The sequence below is a fragment of the Salvia hispanica genome, chromosome 5 (genome assembly GCF_029641045.1).
Source record: "Salvia hispanica isolate PSC_SH4W2 chromosome 5, Shi_PSC_v1, whole genome shotgun sequence".
In the NCBI taxonomy this organism is placed as follows: Eukaryota; Viridiplantae; Streptophyta; class Magnoliopsida; order Lamiales; family Lamiaceae; genus Salvia; species Salvia hispanica.
Genome location: NC_142696.1, coordinates 44,286,215 through 44,302,284, shown reverse-complemented (window position 1 = coordinate 44,302,284; position 16,070 = coordinate 44,286,215).

Genomic DNA, 16,070 nt, shown 5'->3' with positions numbered 1-16,070 from the left:
TGGAGGGATTTCAAATTGGAGTTCCTGGACTATTTCTTTCCGTCCAATAAGACAAACGCTTTGAAAAAAGAAATTCAAGAGTGTAAGCAGGACTACGATGAATCTTTAAGCCAATATTGGTCTCGGTTTAAAGGCCTGCTTGACGCTTGCCCAAATCACAGGATGACGGAGGCTGAAACATTTTATCTATTCTACGAAGGGGCAAATCCTGAGTCCAAGGACTTAATGAATTCCTCGAGCGGGGGGAATTTCACCAAGAATAAGGCAAGCGAGGCACGCGAGATTCTGGGAAGATTAATCGACGCGAAGAAGGCGTATGACTGCCCGCGTGCTATCATGAGGAGAAGCTCCGCGAACACAGTTAAGGAACGAGAAGGAGAAGAGGTTAGAGACAGAATAGATCGACTGGAGAAGGCACTGCTAAATGCCATTGAAAAGAAAAATACCCCTGGGTCGACTGATAAGGAAAAAAACCCAGGTCAAGAGGAACATCAGCTTCAATTTTACAATAATCCCTCACTCGATGGAGATTTCCAAGCTCAAGTGAATGCAATGGGGAATTGGAATCAAAGTAATCAAAATACCAACTGGAACCAGTGGAAGATTAAGGAGGCACCATGGAGGGACAATCCTTGTTTCAGATGGGCTGAAGGGAACCAACAACCACAGTCACAACACCCAGGTCCAGCGGAGAACCAGCAGACATGGCCCAGCCGGAATCAGGAAGGACCACAGCATAATTCTAACTGGGCAGGGAAGCAGCAAGAGGGGCTGAACAACTGGAATTTCCGTAACCAAGGGGATCAGCATAACTGGAACAACAGGAACCAGAGCAACCAAGGGAATTCTTATGTGCCACCGCATCAGAGGAACAATTCAGGAAACAATCAAAATTTCCAACAGAGTCACCCAGGTCCAGCAACCCAGTACAACAATAATCAGGGAGGTCAGGGAAATTTTCGCCAGAACCAGGTGGTTGGAACCAATCAAAATCAAGGATTTAATCCCAGTTCAATTCAAGGTTTCCGACCACAGCGGAATCTTGATGACATGGTGCATGACCTGGTAAATTTCCAACAACACATGCAGAATAACATGCAGGCTAACAATGACGTGGTGCACAAAATTCAAGATGCCCAGCAGGAGCAGAAGTCTGCCATGGACATGTTGGCAAAGCAGATGTCCCAGTTGGCCACGTCGCTGAACGAAATGCGGGGAAATGAAGGGAAATTGCCTGCCACTGTCAAACCACCAGACCGAGCAAATATTAGTCAAATTACCTTGAGATCGGGGAAAGGCTATGAAGGACCGAAGCAAGTGATAAACGAGGAGACACCCTCACAGATGAACGGAGAAAAGGGGAATCAGAAGTCTCGAGGAGATGATCCTGGACTCAGAGAAATTCCTATACAGGATGACCTCCAGGAGGGAGATTTAAGGGGATCTATGCCTCGACTAAGTGACCCATTTTTCCTTGATCCAGAACCTGAGTTGGAACTTAAAGAGGGAAGCAGGGAGACAGGTGCAGCCCCAGCAGGGAGTTCCACGAATGCAGTAAAGCGACCCAAACCATTCCCATATCGAGGAGAAGCCAAGAAAAAGAAAGATGATACTGAGGACCTTGTGGAAATATTTAGTAAGCTGGAGATTAACCTACCCTTTTTGCAGGCTCTGAAAATACCCACCTTCAGCAAGTTCATCAAGGAATTCATAGCAGGAAAAACCAAACCTGATGGGAAGATTGTTATAGGAGAAAATGTATCCGCCGTGATACAAAAGAGGAGGATGCCGTCAAAGTGTACAGATCCAGGTATATTCACTCTTCCTATTTCTATAGGTGATATTAAAATTGAGCATGCCATGTGTGATCTAGGTGCTTCGATAAATGTCCTACCGCTGTCAATATATAAAAAATTGGTGGGAGTCAGTTTGGTCGATACTAAAGTAGTGATTCAGTTGGCCGATAGAACATGCATATCGCCTGAGGGAGTATTGGAAAATGTCATAGTCAGAGTGCATGATTTCCTATACCCAGCTGATTTTCATGTGATAAAAATGAGGGGTAATGAATCTGCTGAGTCTAGTGGGGTGTTACTGGGGAGACCCTTCCTTCGCACCGCGAAGACTGTTATTGATGTGTTTGATGGAACCATATGCCTGGACTATCATGGGGAGAAATACACCTTCAACATTGAAGAAGCTATGAAAAAACCGCTTGATGTTGAAAACTTGCATGTTGTAGATGTAATTAACCCCCTAGTCCAAGAATATCTTGAGACTGAACTAATGCAGGAACAGTTTGACAATTCGGAGCTGAGCCAGACTGTAGAAAAGGAGGTGACAGGATGGTGTGAAACTTTTTTCACACAGGACTTGACAGATGATCAGATCAATGAAGCGATCATGGCATTCTGCCACCAGCCACTATCATTCCAATCAGCCAGATCTGTTCAGGAGAAGAGCCCAGACGAGGGAGCGAATCTAGAGGAAATGGCGCCAAGAAGTAAGGCGGAGAACCCTTTACCTCAGGAAGCCATCACACCGAAGAAGGAGTTGAAAACTTTGCCTGAAAATTTAAAGTATGCATACCTGGAGGAAGGAGAAACTTGTCCAGTGATAATTAACAGCCGCTTGACTGAAGACCAAGAGAGTGCGCTGCTGGAAGTAATAAGGAGGAACAAGAAGGCCATAGGGTGGACACTTTCTGACCTAGTTGGAATTAGCCCTGATCTTTGCATGCACCACATCAGACTAGAGGAAGGGGCAAAGGCTCGGCGTGATCCACAAAGGAAACTGAATCCAAACATGAGGGAGGAAGTGCTCAAGGAAGTTCTGAAACTACTGTCCCTTGGAATCATATACTCTATTCCAGATAGCGAGTGGGTCAGTCCGGTTCACATGGTACCTAAGAAGTCTGGAATACAAGTGGTGAAGAATGACAAGAACGAGTTGGTGCCTACTCGACTGGTCACTGGATGGAGGATGTGCATTGACTATAGGAAACTAAATGAAGCCACCAAAAAGGATCATTTTCCTTTACCATTCATTGACCAGATGCTAGAGAGGCTGGCTGGTAAACAGTATTTCTGTTTCCTCGACGGATATAGCGGTTATTTCCAGATTTTCGTGGACCCAGAGGACCAGGAAAAGACCACATTTACATGCCCTTTTGGAACTTATGCCTACCGAAGGATGCCATTTGGTCTATGTAATGCACCAGGTACATTCCAACGTTGTATGATGAGTATTTTTTCGGATCTACTAGAGGTATGCATCGAGATATTCATGGATGATTTCACTGTATATGGAGGCTCATTTGATACTTGTTTAGCCAGCCTTGACCTAGTGCTGCAAAGATGTCAAGAGAAACATCTAGTCCTGAATTTTGAAAAATGTCACTTCATGGTAACTGAGGGGATTGTTTTAGGTCATGTGGTCTCTGAAAGAGGAATACAAGTGGACAAGGCAAAGGCGGAAGTGATTTCGAAGCTACCTTATCCTACAAATCAAAAGGAAGTTAGAGGGTTCCTCGGTCATGCAGGGTTTTATCGAAGATTTATCAAGGACTTTGCAAAAATTGCGCAGCCACTCACTCATTTGCTGCACAACGATGTGGAGTTCGAGTTTGATGAGGGATGCAAGAGGGCATTTCAATTGCTCAAGGATAGACTAGTGTCCGCACCAATTATCAGGGCACCAGACTGGAATCACCCTTTTGAGATAATGTGCGACGCGAGCGATTTCGCTGTGGGAGCCGTCCTAGGGCAGAAGATAGATGGGAAAAACTACGTAATTCTCTATGCGTCCAAGACACTAAATCAAGCTCAGAAGAATTACGATACTACGGAGAAGGAAATGTTGGCTGTCGTCTACTCGTTCGAAAAATTCCGCCCTTATCTTCTTGGGTCAAAGGTTATTGTTTTCACTGATCATGCAGCAATAAAGTACTTGCTAGCTAAGAAAGAATCAAAGCCAAGGCTAATTCGATGGGTCCTACTTCTACAGGAGTTTGATTGGGAAGTAAGAGACAAAAGAGGAACAGAGAATCGAGTGGCTGACCACTTGAGTAGAATTCATCAAGGAGATACGGACGAGGCTATTCCCGATGTTTTTCCCGAAGAGCATTTGTACTATATGGACGAACCACCTAGACCGATAAGCTGGGAATCTGTCTTAGTTTTAACCGGTCCAGGAGAATCTGATCGAGGAAAGCGCGTACGTAACGCAGAACCATGGTACGCAGACCTGGCAAATTACTTGGTCACGGGAGAGGTGCCAAGTTCAGAGGAAGCCTCCCGGGCCCAGAAGATGAAGCTTAAAAGCGAAGCCAAATATTACTTCTGGGATGATCCTTATCTTTGGAAGATGTGTGCAGATCAGATAATTCGACGTTGCATTCCTGAATGGGAACAAAGAGATGTACTCCATCATTGTCACTCCTTGGCGTGTGGAGGGCATTTCGGACCAAGGAGAACCGCAAGGAAAGTTCTAGACAGTGGATTCTACTGGCCTACATTGAACAAGGATGCCTTTGAATACTGTCAATGCTGCGAAAGGTGTCAACAGACAGGGGGAATCTCGAGACGAGATGAGATGCCCCAAGTGCCCATAGTGATCTGCGAAATTTTCGATGTTTGGGGGATGGATTTTATGGGCCCATTTCCGTCGTCGTACGGAAATGCTTACATATTGGTCGCTGTAGACTACGTTTCCAAATGGATAGAGGCGAAGGCTACGCCCACTTGTGAGTCTAAAGAGGTGGCCAAGTTTCTGAAGTCAAACATTTTCAGCAGATATGGAGTTCCTAGAGCGATTATCTCAGATCAAGGAACACACTTCTGCAACCGCACTATAGAAGCGCTCATGAGGAAATACGGCGTGCATCATAGATTGTCTACACCATATCACCCCCAATCGAATGGGCAAGCTGAAGTCTCTAATAGGGAGATAAAGAGTATTTTGGAAAAATCAGTTAACACCACAAGGAAGGATTGGAGTAAACGCCTTGACGATGCTTTGTGGGCGTATAGAACTGCTTACAAGACACCAATCGGGATGTCACCTTATAGGTTGGTGTTTGGGAAAATGTGTCACTTACCCGTGGAAGTGGAGCACAAGGCATACTGGGCCATTAAGGAAATGAATATGAAGTCTGTGGTATGTGAAGAAGAAAGGAAGCTGCAATTACAGGAGCCGGAGGAAGCTGAGGAGGCCATGCCAAGTGAAGAGGTGGAAGAGCTTAGGAAGGAGGTGCAGGACATGAAAAAGGAAATGCAACTGATGAAAAAGGAGATGATGAAGGAACTCGGGGGAATACGGAAGGAACTCAATGGGAGTCGGGAGGAAGTGAAAGGTCTGAGCAGCAACGTAGCAGATTTGGCCACGAAATGTGCCAAGCAAAGTGAAAGAGTGGCGGAAGCTGTAGAGATATCTACGAGGATGTTGAAATGGCTGCATCAGACGCTTCCCTTGACCCAGTCGAAGTCGACTCCTGGGTCAAGTGGCGAGGCACAGAAGATCATCCACAGCAGTCCCTCGATCAAGCCATTCCAGCAGTTGACCACCCCGACTATTCCCGAGAAAGTTCCAAATCCACCGAGGACGAAAATGCTAATGAGGAAACCAGGACTCGATCAAGCTGCAGAAGGAAAGGAAGAGCTGGAGCAACCAGCGAAGAAGAAAGTGAAAACAAACCGCCCCAGTGTTCCACCACCGTCTGGCTCTCGCGGGAGCCAGCCCCAGAAATGAGCAATTTCCCCAGACCAAGTAAATTTTAGTTTTTGTGTTTTTTTTTCTGTGTTTTATTTCCATGCGTTGCTGTGTTTTATGCTATCTTCTCCCACTTAGCCCAATGCTTGGTCTAAGTGTGAGAAGTTCTATGTTTTCTGTTGGTTTATTCTTCTCCCACTTAGCCCGTTGCTCGGTCTAAGTGTGAGAAGTGAAATTGTTGTTTAATTCTGCATTGAATTCTCTGTTTTCCCCCCTTCACGACGATGGCTTGAGGACAAGCTTGAGTGAAGTGGGAGGGGGAGAGGAATCAATGCAGTGTTATTATGCTTTGAGGAGTTGTAGGTCTAGGATTGTATCGCATGAACTAGTGGATATAATACGGCAGATTCCCTTAGGGAGAGTAATTGAAAATAGGAGGTATTCCAACTTAGAAGCCTGATTCTTTAGTAAGCCGAACCAATCTGAATGAAGCAAGAACGATAGTAAATGCCTTTACTTGCCTAGTTGTGAAGCCCTACTCTAGAGGTGAGTTATAAGCCTGTGATAACACTTAGAGCTAACATATGTCAAAAGTCTGCCACTGAATGCTGAAGGAAAAGAGAAGAAAAAAAAATAATATAAATAAAAAAGGGGGAAAGGAGAAAATATATAATCATAAAATCTGGAGGTATAAGCTGGACGAAGTCCAGAGGAGGAAATAAAAAGAGAGAAAAAAATCAAGGAGGTATAAGCTGGACGAAGTCCAGGAAATCAAGGAGGTATAAGCTGGACGAAGTCCAGAAAGAAAGAAAAAAAAAAAAAAAAAAAAAAGAAAAAAAAGGGGGATAGTGACGGAGGATAGAAGGAGGAAATTCTCATAACCCGAGGCTTCAGTGGTTTGGCAATAACTTAAGAGAGAATCGGTCCTAACATCCCTGGTAAGGAATGAGCGATCGAGTGAATCTAACAATTGGGGAAGTAACAGGCTATCTTGACGAGCTGACAGGTTGGCTAGGTAGAGGGGAGAAAAAGGCCTATTTGGAGGAGTGCAGCCTGTTGGATTGATCTTAATCTTGTGGGGACGGTTGCCTAAAAGTTGAAACCAGTTCATGCATATGTGTTTATATGTTTTCATCCTATGTGATTATGTACTCTTTGTTTTAGTGTCTAGCTTTGCCTCAGTTGTGTCTAGGTGTAGGAGTTTTGTCTAGAGTCTGTAGAGTCGGTCAAGGGGATAACCATGCTTGAAATTCGCCTTATTCTTCTTTTCTTCTTGTCTTTATACTTGAGGACAAGTATGGTTTAAGTGTGAGCAGTTTGATAAGGCTAATTTCATGCATTGGTTATGTAGTGAAAAACATCACATTTCTGCTGGATCTAACAAGTTTTGTTAAGCCAGGTGTGTGTGTAGCGCTAGATCCAGGAGATGCTGGAGGAGGATATCTAGCGAGGAGCAGGAACGGAATCACGAGGAAAAGCTAGAGGAAGGAAGCCAAAAGCTGAGGGCAATCAAGTCAATCAATACCTCGCTGGGCCCCACCTCGAAGCTTATAAATAAAGGAGTGCGCAACAAGAATGGCAGATCCGTCACACTCCACACACAGTCACGCTCTTAGCTCACACACACTAGGGAAATGGGGAATTGGGGGAGGTTTTCGTTTTCGTGAATTACGTATCAGTGCACCACCGTCACTTGAGGGCGAAGAAACAATTGTTCTTTTAAAATTTCTGTTTGGTACTCAGTTCAGTCTCGAACTTCACGTTTGGAAGTCGAGCTTGTTGTTTTGTTGCTGAATCAGTTTATCCGTTCTGTTTACATTTGATTTGCTTTGATGAAGTTAGATTTCGTGTTGATTATTATGATGCTTGCTATTTTGGTTTGTTTATTTGAGATGTTCTCTTGAATTTGTTGCTGAATATTTTAGGAGATTCGAGAATCGTGGTATTGAAGTTGTGTTCGGTTGGATTTTTGTTCTGATGCTTGGATCCGGAGTGGATTTAGCATCCGAAGTGTGGATCTGAACAGGGGAGGTGAAATTTGTGCATGAGATTATGGGGATTTTGTTCTGCTTGGTTTGCTTCGTCTAGCAGTTTAATTTCCGTCGTTGTTTAGTTTTCTGTTAAGATTATGCCTCCGATCTACATCTGAGTTTGTTTTTCTTGATCTCTGCATTTATTTGTGTTCGTTGAAGAAGATGAAGTCATTTTCAGTTGATGCTTTAGTTAGTTAGGCTGCAGATTCGATTCTGTCCGTACTTACCTTTTTCAGAGTTTGGTCCCCACTTGTTTTAATCTCCTTGGTCTAGAGATGTTCGTAGAAGTCCCAGATCTAGTAGTTGATTTGATTTAGTTCTTATACATAATTCATTTTTTGCCTAGATCTAGCAGTTAGCATAGCATACTTTATTTCCAAATTCACTTAGTTAAATTCCTCAACCCAAAATATGCGTGGCAGCAGCCAACCCAAAAATAGTTTCCAATTCTCTACGCATGTATTTTACGAGTCCATCTCTGTGGGATCGATCCCTACTTCCCTGTGCTAGTTTAGTATCTGTGGTTGAGGGTTTTGAAGGTTTGCTTGCGTACCAACGACCAGACTTCCAGTCTTGTGAGTCTCTAGACCTTGTGATCTAGTTGATTTACTGGATCTAGGAAGTGTGTAATTAGAAATTGATAGGATACAGCAAGCAGAAAATCAACTCTTCATAGACCTATTTCCAAATTTTCGACAATCAAAACAAGCCTCCTGAGCATACTTTTCATAAAAGAAAATTTCCTCCTCAAGTGAAGAAAATGTTTGCCTTCATAAGGCCTCAACTCAGCATTGCAAATTGGAATAAAAGATCCTACAACATAATGAAAAAATATAACAACAAGCTGAAACAGATAATTTCAACTAGCATATCTTAACTGACAACATACATAGTTTCGAAAATCCAGGATCAAAATCTCAATACTACATCTCAAAACATGCAACAGCATATCAACTAGCATAATGTCAACTAGTATATCTTAAATGACAACATATCAACTAGTATAGTGTCAACACAGGAGCATATAAACTAACATCCAAATATGTCAACTAGCATATCTCAACTGACTGCATAAAGAATTTCCAAAATCTAGAATCAAAATCTCAAAACTACATATCAAAATATGCAGCACCAATACACCAATACCAACATCTCACACATCGTACCATGAACTCTCAACCCTATCCAAAACCCCTTCCTCCAGCCAAAAACACCACAGCAGGGGCTTTTGACTATTTTATACTCCCTCCGTCCCAGATTAAGAGTCACTTTTTGTCATAAAAGTCCATCCCAGTTTAAGAGTCACTTTTAGAATTTTCTATATTTGGTCATACAATTTTACCTCATTCTTCATCAAAATTACATAAAAATGCCATTATCTACATTAAAATAAATCAAAACAAAAATCAAAAGTCAAAAGGGACCAACTTTCAACCAACTCCACCATCTCACTTCATTTATTACACACTCCACCATCTCACTTCATTTATTACACACTTCAACTCTTTCTTAAAACCCGAGCCATAACAATAAGTGACTCCAAATGTGGGACGGAGGGAGTATATCAACAAAGATTATAGCTACATAGAATATTTAACAGATAACATACACCATGTCAACAGATTTGCATTTATGTCAACAGAACATCAATTCAAATATCAACAGATTTGCATTTATGTAAACAAGAAATGATCATCATAGCAACATAGAGTATACATGATATCACAATAAATTCTACATAGAACGTCAACAAATCTGCATTTATGTCAACAGAGTATAATTCACCAACAAAGTACAAAAAAAAGTCATGTTAATGAAAATCAAACCAAAATACCTTCAACATTCGTCGACGTCGACGTCGACTCTGAATATGATGAAGAATCCATCAGATAACACCTTAGGCTTTGATTATGAACTGAACTCGAAGCTAAAGATGAAAAAGCAGGAAAAAAAAATAAAAAATAAATAAATAAAATGAACAGGAACAAATTTGACTGTGCATCAACAAATTAAGTATAACACAAATAAAGTCGATAAAATCAACCTAAAAACTTCAGATTCAACCAAACACCGTTGAATTACTCGACAGTTTTTCAAAAATTTATCAATTTTCAGAATTAGCGATGATGACAGTAATAAACAAATGAGATTCCTTCATAAATATATCACAAAAACCTAAAACTGAGAAGAAATAGGAGAAATTTCGATTTGAATCGAGAAAATCGCGTGAATGGTGGGATCTCACAGAAATCACCAAAACGCTGAAGAACCCTGACGCCAAATGCTGAAGAAAACAGTCAAATTACCATTCTGCCCTTCCATAATTAATTAATCTGAAAATATAATGCATCTTAATTCTCAATTAAGCTAAAACATCTCTCGATCACAATTCCTAGTATATATATAATTTGTTGAATTATTCTACCTCATAAATAGAACTTGAAAATTCAATTATGAGAACAAAATTGACCCTTTAAACTACATGCGGCTGTTATATACGAATCTATTTTCAAACTACTCATTCTATAAAACATTAGTGTGATTCAACCATTTATATGAACCAAATATTTGCTGGATTTGAAAAAATATGCCATTGAAGACTTTTGTCATCAACTGTCATTACTTTTATTCTGGTTTTATCCTATACAATTTGTTTTTTTTTTCATAAATATTATCACGTAATACTACATCATGTTATGTTCTCCTTTTTTTTGTTCTTCAATTTCAATCGCTATGGTAATTTAATCTAATTATAAAATATTTCATTAGTTTTCATCAGTCCAATTACAGTTTATAATTATTTATTTTTCATTTATCTAATATAGCAATATAAAGTAGTGAAACTAACGGAACGCAATTGGAAATTAAAAAAAATTGTGGAATTGATTTCCATCCGAAAAATATTTAAGTTTTCCCCTCACACATCTACATGTTCAAAAGACTAGTATTGGACTAGTTTACGTAAATGGGCTTTAGCTCAAAAAGGCCTAACACTTCTTTCCAAGCTATAAAATCGAGGAAATTTCAAAGTACCTTACTATCGTGAAATTTCATAAACTTATTAATAAAGTACAATAAATTTTGAAATTAACTTTAACTTTGTCATGGGCCGATTGGATTCCTCATGAGTTATAAATTCATTTAGACCCAATACATCTAAGTGAAAGGGTTTTCCCAAAGAAGAAAGGGAAAAATTAAAAAAAAACACAAATAAATATTTCTCAACCTTTTGTATATGATTACGTAAACTTAAAACCTTTTATACCGATTTGAAATATTAATGAAATATTTTTTATATATGGTGTAATATCCCCGAATGTGACGCTATTGAGTGATTGTATGTATCCCCTATTAAATTTGCTTTTCCATTAATGAGTGTAGCCCAAGTACTATTATCCAATGGGTTTAAGATTATATAGAACTTGATGTTATCCATATCTAAATAAACATTACTCTCAATGAATAGCGAACGTTTTACTGTAGTTTTTTTCGACCTTTTACTCTTGAGTACATGTATGCGTGCGAGTTTGTACAAATGAATCTTGTAATTGTCAAATAAAAGTCTCAAGTTTTCATAGTTTGAGTTTAGTTTAGCTAACGATAGTGTCGGTATTAAATGTATCATTATGCTAAAAAATATTATGAAAATAATGCCAGATAGAAAATAACCTACCAGATATTTGACTTTTGAGCAATGCACTCCTTTATTGACTCCAAGGTGGGCCTCAATTGAGTATTAATCCATTGTCACGTTATATATAATAAATCAATTTCAATATTAATTCTTTCCATATCATCCAAGTTCTTGATATAAATCGCACGTTATTTATAATTTGTAGGAAAATTGAGATACAATAAAAATGAAAAAGGGCCAAGATAGAGTTGAACCCCTATCGATTAAGTTTTCTTAAAAACCATCAAATTTTCAATATTTTATGCAAAAAATATAATATTAACCTTTTGAAATCTTGAACGGCGACGCTTATGATGGAAAGACTTTTTTTTTTTTTCTATATTTCGTACTTCACCAAGTCAAGTTCTAAGCTGCAATATTAGAATTCCACATTTATTCCATGGATGTGAGAGTTGAATAATTATAACATAAATATGGAAACTAACATACGTTTGGTTGGTTTACAATTGATAAATAATTTCAAACCCCCCCAAAAAAAACCTTTCGTCCAAGTTTCATTCTTCTAAGTTGTCTTTCATGACATTGTATAGTATTTAATATCAAAGCCACGACTTTATTCTTTTGGAACATCAAATTCTTCACTTCATTATTCCAAAACAAGAAGCTCCGATCAATTCTTGTTCACTTCAAAAAAAAGACGTCGAAGATGAAGATAGTGATGATGGTGAAGAGAATTGCTTTGATTCTTGTCATTTTTCTCACAGCAATGGCGGTGACGGGAGAGAGCACGAGGCTGGTAAAGAATGATGTTTTCAATAACTTGCTTGAAAACCGGCTACCAAGAGGGCCGGTGCCTCCTTCGGGGCCTTCTTTTTGCCATAACAAGATAGATCCTTCTAGTTATAATGGTGCAAAATTTCAACAAGATGTTATTTGCCCATGATCATCTTGTATTTTTCTATTCATCTTGTTCTTATTCAAATTCTTATTTGTATCATGTGTTTTTGATTCATTGTGTTTCTTCATGTCTGTATAAAATTAATCTTCCAGTAATAAAAACGAATCAATGAATATTGGTTTGGGGATTCCTTTAATTTGCTTTGATATAGCTTAATCTTTTCAAATTATAAGAACTAGAAAGCAAAAACCAGTGAATCTGTTTAATATTAAAATAAGCTAGTGGGCCTTTTTAGTAATGTTGTATCCGCAGCCTATTTAACATGAATATGGAGGCCCGAGCCCAAACCATTAAAACAAACTACTACTCGGCCAAAATAAAATAATACTACTGCCATTTAATTTATTCAAGAAAAAAATAATTGATTTATAGAAATCGACGCAAGATATTTAAAGTCAAAAACACTTATTAAAGTACTACTACTTACTATACTTTACAACAACGGTCAAGATCAAATTGTCTGTTCTTAATTAAACCATAGTTTATTATACTACTGAACTTAACATTTTCCGGTTAAAGTCTCCGTCCACAGATAGTGGAGCACTTCATTTTCTAACAATAAAATAGTCAAAGTTTCGACCATAAAAGTTCATGACAATTTTTCTGTTGAAACAGATACACAAATTTCAGTACTTGACAGTTGAAACTTGAAAGCATTTATATTTAGGGGTATTAAAGTATATATCCATTTTGGATATCAAAATTGTTTTACAAGAAAATTAATTCTTGCTATGTTTAATGACAAAATTGTTACTCAGAAAAAACTGATAAATGAATAAAATTTATCTTTAGATTCTTTAATCTAATGCCATCTATTTATGCTTTATGACAATTGATGAATATTGAAATCTAACTCTTTCTATCGGAAAAGACGGAAAAGATAAGTGTGTTTTAAAATGGTAACTACAAAAACCATTATTTTTATTATACATAATTTTTTTAGTTTATAAAAATTATATAGAAATTATTTCGATGACTAAAAGATTATAACTGTACTAAAGCTAGGCTTCTGAAAAGTTGCCTAGTTAATGGAAGAATTTATTATTCAAAAGCACATAGTTGTACTCATAAAATAAATTAAAATTGATGAATGCAAAAAAGTGATGAGTTGACACTATTTTGGAATTAACCATATTGTGGTTGGTGAAACCTTGCATAAATGTGGTATGGTAGTAGGTACATAACTAAGGGTAGTTGGCACTCAAAAATAGTCTTTGTCTCACTCTCTCATGAATACTACTGTAGTGGAGTATATAAATAAGTGACCATTGCTACTTTATTTGGACAGCGATCACTTTACTATTTCCGTCACATAAAAATAGACTATTTTGGATTGACACATATTTTAATATGTAATTAATAAAAAAGAGAAATTAAAATTACTAAATGGATGGTGAGACTAATAAATTTTATGGACTATTTTAATTAGACAAATGATATATATAGTTCCAATATCCCCACGAGGCCACGACTCCACACAACATTCCGATTATTGCAAGTATTAATGATCTAATAATACTCCTATTAGTTATCAGCTGACCCCCATTATTGTGTGATATTATTATTTGATTTTGCAACACCATTTTCTATTCATTAGGGGGAGTATGTTATATATAGTCGGTGAGTTAATCACGGAAGTTCATTTCATAGATATTTCATAAAAAAAAATTACCTCCCGCTAGTATATACGGATCATTAATTTTCATTGTACTTTGATAGTGTAATTTTTTATATTTACATATGCATTTATTTTGTTCGATATAATGCCATGATTTGTTGCCTGAAGTGGTTAGATACAACAACAAAAATTATAATTACCACAAATAAATAAAGCTAATTTAGTGTCTTTCATTGCGAGTGCAAAATGGTATAAGAATATGATAAAAATATACCATGACCTTTGATAGAAATAATGTTGTCATTGAGAGAGAATAAAATTTGTAACAAATAATTTCGTGGGAATATAAAATCATAATTGAGATAAAATTTTCGTAGAAACAAGACTAGATACAATAAAAAGATGAAAGGAATAACTACATAAAACAAATACATGACGAAAATATTTATAGTTTACAACACGAGTTTACTAAAATATATTACATCTGTTCCATAAAAATAGATAAATTGGGAATGACTCGAGTTTTAAATTATAATTAATAGAGTAAGAGAGAAGAAGAAAAATTAATCAAATTATTATAGTGAAATCCATAAATGATAAAGAAAAATAAAGGAGAAAAATTTGCTATAAATGAATATAGACTATCTGTATAGAACGGACGCAAAAAAAATTACTCCCTCCGTCCCGGCTAAGATGACACATGGCTTAGCCGGCACGGGATTTTAGGAGTTATTGGTTAAAGTGTTTAATTGGAGAGAGAAAAGGTGGATGTAAGTATTAAAGTAGAGAGATAAAGGAAGATGAATATTTTAATAAGAGTGAGAAAAAGTGGTTGAGTGTATTAATTGGAGAGAGAAAGTTTCCAAAAAAGGAAATGTATCATCTTAGTTGGGACAAACTAAAAAGGAAAACGTGTCATCTTAAGCGGGACGGGGGGTACTATTTTTATGGGACAGAGTACTTAGGATTATAAATAGATTCTGAGCCGCTGTTATTAATCAGATTATTTATATTATATAAATAGGTAGGTCTCCTTAATACTCCCCCTATTCCATAGTTTAAAGTCATTTTGCCATTTTAGTACATTCCATGGTAATAGAATAATTTCCCTTTTCAGTAAAAGTCAACACATTTTTCTACACCTACTTTACTCTCTCTTACTTTATTCTCTCTACCTTTTTCATTTTTCATTTTACTTTCCCTTTACATAGCTCACCCAACACAATTTTTCTTAATTTTCGTGTCGAAAAGAATTGCCTCCATTTTTATGGAATGGACACAGTTACATTATAAACAAAATATGTAGCTGTCAATTGCGTACTTCCAAATGGCCATACAGTATCTACCTCAAAATTTCAATTGAAGTTATAGGAAGAGGCCCACTACTTGTTAACGCATCAAACTATTTTAGTTGTCAATTCATAGCAAAAGTACACTCAAATTTTTCCTAGATTCTAATTCAGAATCATTTAATTACGCAGTCATTTAATTTTTGCGATAAAATATGTTTCTATCAGTTAGTGGCGCCGATTCATTTTTGAAAATAATGTTAATTAATCTTAATTTTGTTCAATCTTACTAATTAAATAATAGTATACGAAATAATGAAATCGCTATATAGCTATGATATTTTTGTCATTTTAATTGCTACATTTACATACTTAATCCATATACTTCAATCCTAGCCATTCATCTTTAAATGATCGAGATTATAGCGTCTGAGTTAACCAAGCAATAGAGAGGTTAATACTTAATAATGCCTGAGGCCAAAAGTCTCAGGTTCAAATCTTTGTAGCACGACCTTTAAATTTATGTTCATTTAACCATAATAAAAAGATCGAAAGTATATATTTATGTTTGGTTTTAATATTATTATTATTATGTCGATTTCTTTACCTGTTGGCTTTAAATTTATCTGTCTCACCTAATAGTGTCGTCTAATTAAGTAAAATAACTAAATTAAATTTAAAATAATAATTATTATTATTATTAATACTCCCTTCGTCCACGAAAAATAGAACACGTTGTGAATGACACGAGTTTTAATGTAAAATTGGTAAAGTAAGAGAGAAGGAAAAAAAAATAAGAGAGAAGTAGTGTTAATGGAATGTGAGGTCC